General features: G+C 41.7%; 1 protein-coding gene and 1 pseudogene; both read right to left on the bottom strand.

Moving 5' to 3' along the window:
* Erich1 (glutamate-rich 1) overlaps positions 1-14,900 on the bottom strand; it is a gene marked incomplete at its 5' end in the record, with an annotated part of 52,793,804 nt that overhangs the window by 43,721,964 nt on the left and 9,056,940 nt on the right.
* Positions 6,021-6,102, bottom strand: LOC120097641 (U4 spliceosomal RNA; annotated as a pseudogene).

The raw sequence follows: 14,900 nt of genomic DNA, 5'->3' as shown, positions 1-14,900 counted from the left end.
ACTTATTCTTTATGAATAAGGAAGGGCTCCCTTTAACTTCTGTTGCACAGGCCTTTGAGGCGTTTCCTCTTTTAGCATCTCTGGTGACATTCCAAAGATCCAAGTCTGGGGATTGGGGGGGAGGGGTGTGAAGTGTTTTTTACAACTCCCTCTCGAGACCACTCCATCTTCCAGGTGGGGCCTGGGGTGATATTAAAAGGAGGTCCTGCCTGCTGAAGTATTGAAGGCAGACTCCAAGATTCCTGAACCTTATCTCTGCTCTAAATGCCTTGCTATCGGTCTTTATCTCAGACTTTCTACTGGCGGCATGGTACTCAGGGGTCTACTGCTCTTCATCTCAGAAACTACATGGCTGTCTGCACTGCGTTCCAAGGCTGTATTCAGGCCAGCAAATCGAGCTGGGGGCAGGGAGCATATTGATGAAATGTAGTGAGTTATGTGACTTGTAATGAAGGCTGGGCATCCACCAGTGATTCCAGGGGGCGGAGGCTTCCCCCAGTACTGACACAAGCTATTTTAAATGTTTGCAGGGCGTCTTAGCTTGCGGTTTTGTTTGTTTGTTTGAAGATAACTAAAAGGTTTAATTTTTAAAATGATGGCTCGAGAAACACACCTGAAAGTACCTGAAAGCATCAGACTAGCATCCAACCACTCTTGGTGGCAGAAATATGCAGAAGTGATGTGTTTACTGGGAGCCTTTGAGAATGGTGAATGGGGGTGGGAGGACTGCGCCTTAGGATCTGATGGCTTTTAAAAAACCAAAGCTTTTGCTTCTGAACCGAACTAGTATTGCTTCTTCATTGAGGACACGGTTTGGCTTGGTGCTTTTTTTTACAGGTGCTGTGGGTGACTGCAACCAGTGGCTGGTTTCTATGAGACATTACATTTTAAAACAAATGATCAGGAATAATTCTTCCCCAAGGCAAATGGTCCTTTCCTCTTTCCTTGCTGGGGCTATTCCTCTTCAACACCAGGGTGGGTCATTCCTGTCGCAAGCGGCTGTGATTTTTGCCTCCCCTACACTGGAGTCTGACCTGCCTCCTCACGGTGTCGCCCCCTAGACCCCTCCTAAGGGGAGCCTGTGTGGCCTGGTGGAAGTGAACCTACTTTCAACCTGAGTCCAGCAGAGATCCAGAGACTCCTGAGGCCGGGTGCTGCGGAGTACGGGATGGGGGTAGACTGTCCTTCTGATCTGACAGTTAAATGGACCGCTGTTTGTAACAGCCTGACAAACCAGGTGTGCAGCCTACGCATGTCACACCCGCAAGTGTCACTGTCAGAGTTTGACAGCGGATTCAGTGATCTAAGCTCGTAGGTTCACCCCACCATAAGCGGTTATGGTTAATTGAAGGGGGTGGGCGCAAAACTTCCCAGCCCATAATCTTTATCACGAATATTTCCACAGACAGACTCACATAGGCGCTTTTAAAAGACAAGCAAAGAGCAGGAGGGTGGGACGGGGATGAAATAACCTACTAGTGATGCTTTTTAAACATTAATCAAAGAATGCAGGAGCCCATTAAGGACACAGTTAGGTGCCTGGGAAGAGCTGAGCCCTTTCCAGTTAAAGTGACTTGCCCAAAGTTGCACAAGTTCTGTTTAATCCCAAATATCTCTTGGCCATCTCTGACTCCCTAGTCCCTTCCACCTTCGTTCCTGAAAAATGTATTGTGTTGAAGACATCGAGACCTGAACCGGCCATAAAGGAGTCACTATTTACTGTCAATGTCATTTATTAATAAAATTTCAATATGATAATTTCCAGTCTTGGCTCTGGGAATCCTGGCTCTGTCTTACCAGTTCCGATAGGAGGGATCTCAGAGGGCAGCTGATACTGGGAGTGTGCGGGCAGTGGGATGAGGGATGAGAGGTGGGGGAGTGGGGGGGTGGTTCTTGTGCCCAGCTGAGTTAGTGAGAAGCATTCTGTGTTTAGGATTAGCTGGACTGAAAGGGATCCAGGAGCTTTTAGGAAATGCTCAGGCCACCATTTGACTTTCACTTCCCTGAAGCTACTGGAAAGGGACCTGTCTTTGTCCAATAATCTTTCTCTCCAGGAAGTCAGAGTTGGATGATTCTGTAACTTTTCTGTTTCATTATAACAAACAAAACCTCATTCCTCTTCACATTTGAACCAGTGCAAATCACCGTCTTTTCCTATTTTAGTCCCCGTACTTGTGTGAATGTATGTGTGTGCATGTATATCTCTGTGTGTACACGTATGCATTTATGTCTGCATGTGTACTTTATGTGTGTTTGAATCTAGAACAGAATGTTGGTAGGCCTCAGATTATTTTGGCAAGTCTGTACCTTGTAAATTGCCCCCCACCACTCTAATAACCTCTTTCATTATTTCCATTCCTTCCTCCCTTCCCCTCCTCCTCTTCTCCTACCATTCTCTTTCTGAGCAGAAAAGAGAAACCTCAGCCTTCAACTGTCAACTATTTTCCAAACATCAGCTAACATTCCCCAGGACTGGCAGCGACATGACCTTTCTGTTTTCAGATGTGTTTTTCAACATGTAATGGTTTGTTTGTTATGTCTCTCGGTGTGGGATAAGGAAAGGTGGGGGTTGGGCTTATGAATTCTGAGGAGACTGCTTTTTTGATCCTGCTTTGGAATACCCAAGGCAGTTTTGCTTTTATTTTCAAGAAGATTGTTGGTACCAATATCAGTACGCAACCGAATTTAAGAATTGGGTGATTATTTAAATATGAACATCTCCCCAAGTACAATTATTATAAACAGATTTTGTTTTTTAATCTGTTGTATGAGGAGGACTTTCTAGGGATGTGGCAACTTCTTTCTCCTGGTTTTCTTCATTCTGAATACTTCTGTGTGTACTATTATGTTCTTTTTCTCATTCTTTCGCCTAGGAAGCATGGCATAGTACCCTTATGGCATGTTCAGTTTAATAAGTTTTTAAAATTTGAGAAATAAGAACTCTCTGCTTTGTAACACTGTTTTTTTTATAAAACTAGTGTTTCATAACATTTAAAATCAATATATTACTTAAATTCCACTAATAAAGTTACCAATACTTTCTAAGGGTTCTGAATTCAATTGAACGTTTGTGCAATTAGTTGTTTACAAACCAATATAAATACATCTTCATGGTTTCTGACATAGTGTGGAAAATGTCAAAAATATAGTTTAAATCTTGTTCCAAGAAAAAAAGAGTAAACAAAAAGCTATTTTTAATATATATTTACATATTTATATGTATATGTACATATACATAATACTTTAAAAAGTATTTAATTGCTCGAGATTAACTCCTCTTAAAAACTTTCTATTCTGAATGAAAACTTTAAAAAGCCACTCTTCAGAGTGTGCCTGCCATCAGAAAAATGTTGGTTTTAAACTTCTTTTCCTCCATAAAATCTTATTAGGCTGCTTTCATGGTTACTAAGGATTTCGCCAAGAAACTGAAGACTAAATTGCTCTCCTCATTTAATCCACGACTTTTATTGCATGAACCTTGCTAATGGTCCCATCGCGGCCCTTCAGTCTTTTGTCCATTCTCTCTCCATCTCCTTCCAAGTCACTCCAACGTTGTCTGCCCCCCATACACTTTAGAGAAATCTCGACTCCCAGCCTAGAAATCATTTCCCCTTCTCTGCCTCTCCCTCTCTAATGGATACTTTATCACTCGGGTACAATCCCTATGTCCGTGCAGCCTACATGGATGCTTGCTTCCTCGCCCCTTCCTTTTATAGGCCCTTCCGCGATTTTACGATCCGTTGCTGCGGTTGGAATGTTTATAGATAATAAACAACTAATCCATTTCTTGCCTAATGAATTGCCCCACCCGCGTACCCGTTTAACGCTCTAACTAGCTCCAGGATCAAGCTGAGCCATAGGCGGGGGGGGGGGGGGGGGGGGGGAGTGTCAAGGTAACCGGTGCACCGCCGTTTTAAAATCAAAGCTTGAAGCCCTTCTCTTTCCGGGCTCCCAGGTACTTCTCTCTTGATCGCCACCCCCCATACCCCACTCCTCCTCATTGGCTCGGCCTCACCCTCTCTTCCTGTCCCGGGAACTCTGAATTTTCAAACTGTTGCCGGAGGAGGCAAAGTGGGGCGGTTCCTTGAAATTGTTTGAGCTGCCTAGCCGTGCTGACACTCCTTCTAATCCCAGCACTCTCGAGGTGACCTGCTGGAGATAGACGCTGCAGCATTTTCTAGTTTGGTCCAGGCAATTTCCACAGAACTCCTCCCCGGGGCGGTTAGAACTCAGAAAGAGGCTCTCGGCTCTTTGCTGGAGCGAGTTTGCAGAGCCCCCAAGGCTGCCAATGGGGGCATTAGATCAGGAAGTAGGCGAGGTGCGGATTGCACCTCTGTCTGAAATAAAAGGGAAAACGTAGTTCGAATTCTCAAGGCACCTGGAAAACGCACGCGGAGGATCTGCCAAAAAAAAAAAAAAAAAAAAAAAAAAAAAAAAAAAAAAAATCACAAGAACAGAAGAAACCAACGCCTTGGAGAGGTGCTTTTATGTACTTTGTGGCAGTTGCACATGGTCTCTGTCAGTAGCGGAGCCTGAGGGTGTGATGACAGTGACTGGGGCCCACTAAGGGCCTTTGGGAACCCAACACCACAGTCTCCCATGGTGCTGCTCAGTGAGGAGTCTCCTGTCAAGTCTGTGGCCCATAAGAAAAACGTCAATGTTCAACCCTGCGGCTTCAATATCCTTAGCACCCTGGGTGCTGATTGGGATTGGAGAGAAAGCTGCAAAGCCTGAGGCAAACAATGGTCCTACTGCAGACCCTCCCAAATCCACCCAACGGTGGTGTTTTGAGTCTCGGGAGAGATCTCTACTTAAACAGTAGCTTAAAAGTTCTTCAGACTTTCCTTTATAGGTTTAATATAGGGAAGTAAACTTTGTCCCACACCATCCAACTGAACCCCAAGTCTCAGGCTCTTTTTTTCTTCAGAACCTGAAAAAGACTCCTTAGAAGCAAGCACTCTGCAGTCTTGTATCCCCCCTACCCCTATCCACACAGGACTCTGCCTTTCTCTATTATGAGGTAGAGTTGAAAAAACATTAAGGCACTTTATTTTCATTAGCGAACAGCTTCCTCCAAAACTGTGGGTAAAGAGCATTTTCAATTTGTTCCCTTCTTTCACTAGTGAGATTCTATCATTGGAGACACAATTGTTGAAACATACACACACACATACACACACACACACACACACACACACCTTTTATAGCTTCTGGTTTAAGTAAGTTTGGGGCTGGCACTGAAAAGATGTGGCTTTTAGATGTGGTTCCTTAGACACACTCCTGGCAACCTGGCTGAATCTTTTCTGTCCCCACCATAGATAGAGCTTTATGTATGCAGTTTAAATTACTCCACCCCAACCCCAACACACAAACACACAAGCGTCTCCATAAAGTAACCGATCTGCTTAATAACAGAGGAAAACAATACCCTTTATTGCCATGTCTTTCCCAGAGCCCACAGTCATATGCAGGATCTGGTGGGCCAGAGGAGGATGTTTCATGCCTCTTAAAAAGGGTGGTGCTCATCAATGAAGGGGTTTCCAATTAAACATGTTTAAATTAGTGTCCTCGAAGGAATCTTTATTCTTCTGAATCTTCCTTGGCGCCAAACAAACCTCAAGACTGGGTGTGGGTGTGTGTGGGGGTAGGGGCTTATTACATCCGTCCTTCCCTGAGGGAGCAGATTTTCCTTCTCGAAGCCTGGAGTTCCGGATGGACCCTTTCTACCTGAGCTCCTTCCCTTGCCCTCTGATCTAGGGAAGTGGATCTGCCCAGGCAAGACTCAGAAACAGAACATCCTGAATGGTGGCCAGTATTGTCTGGTGTTCTCCAGGACTAACAGAGGAGGTTGCCCCTCGATCAACGAAGCTCACAGTGGTGTGTGTGTGTGTGTGTGTGTGTGTGTGTGTGTGTGTGTGTGTCTGTCTGTCTGTCTGTCTGTCTGTCTGTCTGTCTTGGGAGGGGGGGTCCCTATGACTTTCTCCCTGCTTCCTTTTCTCCTGCTGAGCATACTTAATATCTGTCAAATTGAAAGTTTTCAATTAGCAATAATCGTGCCTCAGATAAACCTCACTGGCTATGATACTGCTGTGGTGCAAAGCTATAAGAGAATTAAAACAATAATCCATAAAAGACAATCACATAAAGGCAAAAAATAACCCACCACAAGCTGCTTGATTATTTGTTGTGACTTTGCGGTTTGATTTGAACCTGCCTCATTGGAAATAAAAAAACAAAAACAAAAACAAAAACACAAGAGTTGACATTTTTTCACATAGCTGATGTGTTTGCTCTTGATACAGAGAGAAAAGAAATCCTGTTTGCTAACGAGAAAGAAGGTAAGTGGTATAAATACAACTTTAGATCACAGAAGACACAATATGTAACAAAAGGCTGCCTGGCCTGCCCTTCCCTACCTGTAGAATTGCAGGAACAGGAAGTTAAGAGTGAGTGAGTAACGACTTTCCCAGGGCCCCTTCTGGCTTCCCACTGCTGAAATGAGATGGAGCAGCATGGAACTGGCTCATTTTATTTGATCATCAAAGGAACTGGGGGAACTCAGCAAGGCATCAATCCTTGCTTGCCTCCCCGGAAGTGCTGATCACTTTGAAAGGTATGTGCACTTCAGACCGGATTCTTCTGAGTGTGGTGGACACATAAGAACTCTCTTATTTGCAGAAGGTACAACGTGTCCCCTGCCTTGACCTTGCCCCACGTGTAGAACACATGTAGTGATGCAGGGCCTCGCAGAACTGTGGGTGAATCCTGGTCGCCTCCCAGGGACTTGGTGATTACTGGAAAGGAGCTGCTTTCACAGCCACAGTAGCATCTTGATCACTCATCCTGGTCTGAGATCGGCAGGGATTGCAGGCTGCAGAAACCAGAAACTGCACATCAAAGCACTTTCCCAACTGTAAAGGATTCCGTAGCGATGCTATGTATGCTGAGAGTTTCACGTACGAGTGCATGGACAGCTGCTAAGACGATGCTGTGCAGACTGTTCTAGATTTTCACCTCTTTGGTTCCCATTCCTGTCTCAAGCTGACTTTTGCCGAAGCTATTATGATATAGCTGTTTTCTCTTTCCTGCCTATAAGTTAAGCTGCCCTTTAGAATTAACCCTTTTAAAAAAACATCCTAAAAGTCAAAGAGGAAAATCCAAGAGAAATAACCAAGAGTATTGTCAGTATGAATGATTTCGTGAGACATTTTACTTTGTTTTAAAGTATTTTCTTTTTGTGTATATAATTGTTTGCCTGCATGAATGTGTGAGTACCATACCCAGTGGCTAAGCAAACAAAAAGACAGATCCCCTAGAATTAAATCTGAATTAAGGAACACAAAATCACTGTGTGAGAGCAGAGGCAGACATAAAGACCGTTCTCTTCAGAACAGGTGCAAGAAGGTGGAACAATTTGGATGTAAGGAGTCAGTAATAACTGACTCGATTCTCACTTTAAGATAATGCAAACAGTGACCCCCACAGGTTTTCTCTTCATTAAAAAGTTATGGGAGGAACTGGAGAGATGTCTCAGCAGTTAGGAGCATTGACTGCTCCTCCAGATGTCCTGAGTTCACATGGTGGCTCACAACCATCTGTCGTGGGATCTGATGCCCTCTTCTGGTGTGTCTGAAGACAGCTACAGTGTGCTCACATAAATAAATCTTAAAGAAGAAAAATAAAAAACAAAGTCATGGAAGCAAGATTCTCTGGTTATATCTTACTGTGGGGAAGAATATATGTACAGAGTTACGATGAGGTCCTCCAGTGACTTTCCACATAAGAATGGAGACAATGAATGCCCAGGCACATGGCAAATTTCACACAGATACAAGAGATTTCCTGGCTGAACCTAGAGAGGAATAAGTGCCTGATGAAAGAGATCAGTCCAGATGAATACAATGGAGCTGCTATTATGGGCGCTGATAACAAGAAACAAGGAGAAAGCCCATTTTGTTTAGAAGAATAGAAGATTCACGTAGACCTGTGTTGCTTGAAAAGTAGAAATTCTGCTGACGAGCAGTAGAGGTGAATAAAGAGAGAGCCTCCAAAGCCTGTCCCACCCTATCCCCTCCCCTTGCTAAATATCTTTCCCCCACTCTCCTGTCCTATAAAGAGTCTGCATTTCCTATCACTGCCCCTCCGGTCTCTTCTTTAGTCCCCTCCCCCCATACCTAGCTCAGCGAGCCCAGAACACCATAGAATTTCCTGAGGTGATAACCTAGGGATCCTGTTTCTTCTCTATTACTGTCATTCCCTGTCAGACCTTCCCAGGTTTTCTAGAGACCAACTAGGTCCCAAGAGCAAGCAGATGTAATTCATTCCCACAGAGGAACTATTAGGTGATTTAATGTACTCTTTGGTTCAATCTTCTATAGCTGCCCTAAAATGGATGTCTGGTGTGCTGTTTGAATATAGGACTAGAAGCTAACATTTTAAGCAACTTCACTACAAGGAGAGCTATTTTGGGGGTAGGGCTACTTTTAAGGATAGCACTGTCTTGTCTGTGTGCTGAATTGACTCCGTTCTACCCTTCACCATGAGTGAATTCCGCCACTCTCTAACATGGTACTGAAATGTCCCCACCCTCCCAATGTTTTAACATAGTCTTGCTGCATTTCTCAAACTAGCCTCAGCCTGGAGACCCTTCTATCTTGGCACTTGAAAATGGAACCAATGGCTGTCCATTGCCTTCATCTTCTCTCCTGCGGTCCTAGGAGTTCAGCTTGGAAGTTACTGCTTTATATGAATTAACTATGTAAAATATTCACCTTGCTGAAGACGTTAGAAACAACTCATTGGAGGTATAAATAGATGGCATGGTGAGAAGCATCTTTAAGGACCACTGACAGAAACAACATGTGCAAGATGCAGAGACTGCACGGATCTCATCCCTGGTTCATAAGTATAGTTATAAACAACGATTCCCAAGAAAAGCTCACTTTTATGTGTTCCTTAAACTAAGGACTAGCTGTGTCACCATCTGTGTTGAGGAATGTACACTAGGAAAATTACAATGAGAGGTCTGGGAAGAGAGCCACAGGATCGGAATGCTGTGCAAGTCATGGGGATATTTCCCCCCTGTTATCCCCATTTGCAGCAGGTCAGGCTGCAGTGATAACAGCTGCAGAAACAATTGGAGCCTTATTCATAAAATCAAAGGCAGTGTGCCAGATGGCCACCAACCAAAGGAACTGAGGCTGGAGAGGATTACCAAAAGCTGCTGCAATGGGGAACAAACCCCATGAGAATAAACATCTTTGTACTTCTGCTGGATTGTAAAAATCACAAGGAAAACAGTCTTAAAGGTTTGTTAAGGAGGAGGTTTATCTTCAGAGAATAATTTCCTTTTTTGTTGTTGTTACTTCTTGCTAATGGAAATACCCCCAAAACAATTTTCTTGGTTGAAAATTTGATCTGTCCAAGTTGCTCTGTTGCTTTTCTTGTCTCTTTTATAATCTTCATGTAATACAGAAATAGTAGGGAAAGGAGAGGATCTCTGCTGCTTTAGTTACCTTTAGTTACTACCTGTGTGAAGGAAAGCATCATCGTTTGAAGATGTACACATCCTAGCTACATATCATGCCAGTCAAGACAAAGTGCTGCCAACCTAAGCTACCGAAGTCTAGACGTCACTGGAGTAGTGTGCTTAACTGTGAGATAACACGTATTGCTTTGTTGGTAAATACTCAACCCATTATGACAATATATATCCAAGGAAGAGTTAGAGAAAGGACTGAAGGAGCTGAACGGGTTTGCAACCTAATAGGAAGAACAATATTAACCAACTAGACCCACCAGAGCTCCCAGGAACTAAACCACCAACCAAAGATTACACATGGAGGCACCCATGGCTCCAGCTGCATATGTAGCAGAGGATGGCTTTGTTTGGCATAAGTAGGAGACTGATGGAGACTCATTTTCCCAGTGTAGGGGAATGACAGGGTGTTGAGGTGGGATTGGGTGGGTGGGAGTGGGTGGGTGGGAGGGGAAGCATCCTCATAGAAGCAGGGGGACTAGGAAAAGAGATAACATTTGAAATGTAAATACATAAAATATCCAAAATTAAAAAAAGAAAAAACTGAAAAATGAAGAGTAAGTTTATCATCTCAAAGTTATTAATTCATTTGCAATTCACATACACATAAATATTGTGTCTGAAAATATTTGTCTATTTTATACGCACGAATATTTTGCCTGCATGTATGTATTCATGTGAACTGCATGGTACCTAGTGCCCTAGGAAGCCGGAAGAGGGCATTAGATTCTCTGGAACTGGAGTTATAGGAAATTGTGAGCCACCAGATGGCTGGTGAGAATTGAAACTTGGACCCATATAAGACTAATAAGTGCTCTTAACTGCTGACATGTCTCTCTAGCCCCACAAGACAATATTTTATAATGCTGAATTTTATACTTCTGAGAGCCTCTGAATGAAAGTACCACAGAATAAAGAGCAAACTCTTGAAAATGATTTCTGTGCATGTTTATTGAGAAGAAAATGATCATCAAGAAAAATAGCATAAGCTGAAACTTCAACATAAACTGAAATTGTTATTATTTCCCAAAATTCCGAGAAAAATTACTTTCAAGTTTCTAAAAGTAATCTAAAATAATGTTTTAAAAGTAGTTTCCTTCAAATATGTTTAGTTTCTAAGAAAAATTAGGTCTTTGCTATTACTATTTAAATCTTGGGCATTAACTTAAATACAAGATTAACAGTAAAAAAAAAAATCTAATTCGAGGCACTTAAAGTCTCAATAACAGATTCTGAGGGACTCTGGCTTACCTTGCTAGATCCATCATTAACCAAACAAGCAACTTGACACTGCACATTGACAGTATTATATTTTATTTTAAATTAGAATTACTCAACACATTGTTGAATCATGAGGGAAGTGTCCTTTCTTCCAACTGTTTAGTATTATTTTATAAGAAAAAAAACTTGCATTCTCATTATTTCATAGTTTGATCCGTACATTTAAAATAATCACAGGACTGGAAGACATTTACCAAGCAATGACAAGGTGGGTGGGCTGTCATGTCATTTCTAATATGTCTAAATGAAACAGAGATGCACGTAATTATGAGAAAAATTTCAATGCAAACACACTTTTGGAGAACTTGGAATGCTTCAGGAGTGGGTGATTTCTAAAATGAACCAGAATCATCCATTACCAATCAGTGACTCTGTTAATCTTTGTATCAGCATATGTATCAGAAGCAAAGGAAACCTGGTAACATGTGCATGGATCTGGAACAAATTAAAGTATTAGCAAGAACAATGCCCATCAGCATGTGTGATTCGTCATGCCTTAATTTCCCTTTAATGCTCACACACAGGAAGTGTTTGGAAGACCTGCTGTTTGTTCGTTTTATACTTCTCGCTTGAGGATGAAGGTAGTGGAGATTCTGTCTCAGCACTGAACTGTTTATTCCAGACTTGAAACGCCTGTGCATTCCATCAACAAACATTTGTGTGACATTCTATGAAGGACACAGGCCATATGGACTTTGTAAATGAGAAATAGTAAGTAAATAAAATATTGCATGGCTATTTAGAGGACAGAAATGTTTGATACAAAATCCTGAGCAAACTAGAAAACCTTAGCTGGTATTTGTTTCTAATGGAACATCTCCACAAAGACATATATATATATATATATATATATATATATATATATATATATATGTAGGGATGGCACTGGCTGTTTCTAGGAAGCCACCTGGTTGGTTGACAGGATTGGGAAAGAAACCACCAGTATTATATACATTTTATTCCTCCACTTTTAATGTGACAATATCTTATAAAAACTATCTAAAACTAATAAAATGAAACAAGTTCTTTAAATACTTGTTTGTATTTTAAAATAATGGTTGAAACAGATGCCATGACAGCTTGGAGTTCTTTGTGGGTCTTAATGGATAAATAAGTGGAATAATAAATTATAGATACTATTCAGACAGACTAAATTAGGGAGCAGGCTAGGCAGGGCAAGTGACATTAAAGCTAAGAAAGAAGAGCAGAAGATGCATGTGGATTAGTAACAGCCTGGCTCCAGGTAATTTAGGAGGGATGCCTAGAGACACTGGGATGCAGTTTATGGCACGTCTTGGATGCCAAGGTAAGAACTTCAAATCTTAAACAATACAAACGGTGTATTTTGCTTAGGATTTTTGAACAGCTGAGATTAGTTTCCCAATACTGCCCAGTCAAAATTGGAATCAGAGGTTTTTAGCATCTAATACAATATTCTGGATAAAAACGCCATGGTGAGTGGCGGGTTAGTTTGTAAACGTTGGAAGAGTCAGTCAAAGGCAAAAAAGATTAAAAACTGAAAGCAATGACTGTCCTGAGAGTCCCCTGGGAGGGGTCATCATCAGCACTGGGTCTTCAGTTTGGTGTAACACTGGGTCTTTCTGTGTAGCTCATGTTAGGTAAAACGCAGCCTCCCCACAGCTCCATCACCGTGCCAGTCGATTACTGCACATTCGTGAATGTCTGAGTAAATGCAGTTGATTTGAAAGAGCACTATTCAGATTAGATGATAATGTGTGATCCATCATTTTTGAGTCCACAATATATGCTAGGATGTGTCGTAGGTCCTGGAATAAGCCAGAGTTCATCCTTCCCTTTTATTTGGTTGGTTTCTTATGGAGATAGATGAAGCAAGGTGACAGGCAATGAACAGATTACATGCATAGAAGGAGAAGAATGAATATGCAGGAAATGCATAGAAATGGCGGGGGGGCACCCACATCCAAGTGAAGCAAAGTGGTAGTGACACATGAAGCAATTCTTTCCTCCCAACTAGACTAGTGTGTCCTCTTAGGCATATTAGAAGGGCCCGTTGCAAGGACAAGAGTGGATAACTGATGAAGAAAACTGGCCCCAGGAAGCAAGTAAAGATGGAGTTAATCACAGGAATGGAGACTTTCTTCTTGAGAAAGAGACACCAATTTTTTGAGGCAAGCAGGAAGAAGGAAAAATGCAGCATGGAGGTCACAGTTCTTACTGAATGGAAGAAGAAAACAGAACATTTGAACTGGGATCCTCTACTTGCAGAGTGCGGGAGAGGTTTGGGGAGGGCATTGATACTGATGGCTCAAGGTTGAAGACTATATAATTGCCTTCCTGGGCTCCAGGGCTGTGGTGTGGCAAACACAGTTTTGGTTCACCAGCACCTGGCATAGTGGGCTAATTTGCAAAATGCCAAGAAAGGCCATCACTGCCAAACTGAAAATGCACAGCAAACATGACTGGAACAGAAACCTTTCAGGGTTTCAGGTAGGAAGGGTGTTTTATTTCTCTTTTATGTCCTATGTTAATAGAACACATTATTTGCTAATGTACGTGAGTCACTCTCACAATTAATTACCTTTGTGTGCTGAAAATAGCTATAATCTAAAAGAGATTTAAAGCCAAAAAGAGACTTTTCTCAACTGCTTTGGGAATTTCTTTAAAATCATGTGAAAATATCATCAAGCTTTAGTAGTTTAAGACTTCCTGTGAAAAACACATGCTTAGGAAATAACATCTACTAGCTAAAAATCATCATACAACCTGCTGCCCCTTGTGTCCTTGGAAGGGTAAGAACTCAAGACAGAGAAAATTGGAAGTGGAGAAAAGGATCAAATCCAGAGGAGAATACTTCCCTCATCACTTCCAAATTAAAAGCAACACAAACAGGAAAATGGCTCGGTCATAGACAAGATGGCTGCATCGGTGACTCAGTGCTCTTGTGTGCTCTAGGGGAAGGCATAATAGAAAAGTTAGGTGAGTGGGCAGGACTGTCTGGATTTCTGCTGCCTTAGAGCACCAGACACAAAGGCCCGCTCTCCTGAACAGAGGGAGCCAAATGAGGAAGTTCATCTTTCAACAGCCTTGGGGGATGCAGGGTACAAATCTCAAGCTGTTCTGATGATCATCAAGATTTATACTAGTGCATTTAACACATTCAGTACTTTGGAAAGTGCAAATCAGACTCCAGTGTCCAGAAAAGGGACAACTGCTGAGAAACCTCACTGTGTAAATCAAACTGCTCACTAGAGACTGGCTTTGATGGTGTGGGGCTCTTATGATTCGTCTTGGGTGGTTTGATCTGAAAAGGCCAGAAATTATGCTGTTGCATACTCCACAGAAAAATCTCTTTATCAGTTAATCGTGAATACATCTCCATTTTACTGAATAAGATCGCCAATTGTTTTAAATCACGTGATAAATTGCAGTTAAGTGCAAAGAGAGATCACAATTTAAAAATCTAATTTTGTTATTGCTACATTTTACACAGCATCAGACGTCGGTCTGTCTTCATTATTATTATATTTTTAATTAAACTGGTCTATTAGATAACCTAAGCCTTTAAAGCCATATATCCTATCCTATTTAATTAAAAAAATTCTGGTTGTGATCACTGAATAGAATTAAATTCCCATGTAAAATATGGAAAGAAAAGAGGTAAGACAAGGTCATATAGTGTTACCTGATAAAAGGAGACAGTAATATTTAAAATGAGGTAAGTGTTGCACCGATTTACGATGTATTTTATCTGCAGGAGAAACCATAGTTTATCAGAGTGTCATTCAGCTTGAATCGTCAGCTGTATATCTCTGACTTTTGAATGTAACTGTTGAAAGGAAAAGGCTTTGAGAGATGTGAGCTAGGAGACAGATCAAAAGCTTAAAGCAATTTTGCTTTGCTAGTTCAAATATATTTTTATTGAAACATATTTTGTTGTCATGCATGCATAAATATTATATAGTATCAGTCACGAGGGGGTGAGGGTCCCAGATTAGTTGGGTATTGTTAGCTGAAAGGCAAGCATTCAAATCTTCTTGCAAATTTTATATAATCTCAGATTTTCTTTGCACGGTCTTCTTCTTCTTTTTTTTTTTTTCTT

The sequence above is a fragment of the Rattus norvegicus genome, chromosome 16 (genome assembly GCF_021556685.1).
Source record: "Rattus norvegicus strain SHRSP/BbbUtx chromosome 16, alternate assembly SHRSP_T2T, whole genome shotgun sequence".
Classification (NCBI taxonomy): domain Eukaryota; kingdom Metazoa; phylum Chordata; class Mammalia; order Rodentia; family Muridae; genus Rattus; species Rattus norvegicus.
The sequence above is the reverse complement of the archived record's forward strand: the minus strand, read 5'-3'. Positions and strand labels throughout refer to the sequence as shown.